The sequence below is a fragment of the Melampsora larici-populina genome (genome assembly GCF_000204055.1).
Source record: "Melampsora larici-populina 98AG31 unplaced genomic scaffold MELLAscaffold_4, whole genome shotgun sequence".
In the NCBI taxonomy this organism is placed as follows: Eukaryota; Fungi; Basidiomycota; class Pucciniomycetes; order Pucciniales; family Melampsoraceae; genus Melampsora; species Melampsora laricis-populina.
The window spans coordinates 550,615-551,923 of NW_006768768.1; positions in this window are offsets into that span (position 1 = coordinate 550,615).

The window sequence follows — 1,309 nt, forward strand, 5'->3', positions numbered from 1 at the left end:
TCAACTGGAAAAGATAGCATCTCCTGATGTTCAAAATGATGATATTGTTCAAATGGATATAGATGAAGAGGTCACTAACACCCAAGGCGTAACTCTTGATGATGAAGTGGATGATGATGAAGAATGGGGTGGATTAGGGGATGAGGAATGAATTCGGATCAAAACTGTGGAATATATATATTTTGAAGCACGGTGGTTCCTTTCACCTTATTCTACACTTGATTCTAGACTTAAATAACTTAAATATGGTTTTAGACATCTTGATTCAATGTTTATTTCAAACACTTCACTTATATGTCAAAATCTTTGCTTTCCTTCCTTATCTTTCTAAACTATATCTCTTTAGAAGATGTTTACGGTTTTTTTTTTGTTTTTATATTGAAGAGCTGCAAATATTCTGTTCCACAACGAAAATGTCAATCACACATGTGTGATTAACATTCACACATGTGTAATGATGAATCACACACCTGTTCCGGAGCAAGTTGGTTTTTTTTTGTTTTTATATTGAAGAGCTACCAAAATTCTGTTCCACAACAAAATTGTCAATCACGCATGTGTGATTAACATTCACACAGTTGGGTGATTAATAACACACCTGTTCCGGAACAGGTTGTCTTTGGTAAAATGTGTATGATCATATAATGACCTAGTTACACGCATACCTGATTTCAAAGGTATGATGACACCACAACTTTTGCAGTTTCCTCACCACACTAAAAGTAAGTGTATATTTGGAATCAGGCATGTTCACTTACTCTATGACCTACCTTTCACATCATCCGGAACAAGTTGTGTATGATCATATTTTGACCTAGTTACACGCATACCTGATTACAAAGGTATGATAACACCACAACTTTTTCAGTTTCCGCACCACACTAAAAGTAAGTGTATATTTGGAATCAGGCATGTTCACTTACTCTATGACCTACCTTTCACATCATCCGGAACAAGTTGTGTTTGGTAAATTGTGTATGATCATATTTTGACCTAGTTACACGCATACCTGAATTCAAAGGTATGATAACACCACAACTTTTTCAGTTTCCGCACCACACTAAAAGTAAGTGTATATTTGGAATCAGGCATGCTCACTTACTCTATGACGTACCTTTCACATATTCCGGAACAAGTTGTCTTGGGTAAATTGTGTATGATCATATTTTGACCTAGTTACACACATACCTGAATTCAAAGGTATGATAACACCACAACTTTTGCAGTTTCCGCACCACACTAAAAGTAAGTGTATATTTGGAATCAGGCATGTTCACTTACTCTATGACCTACCTTTCACATCATCCGG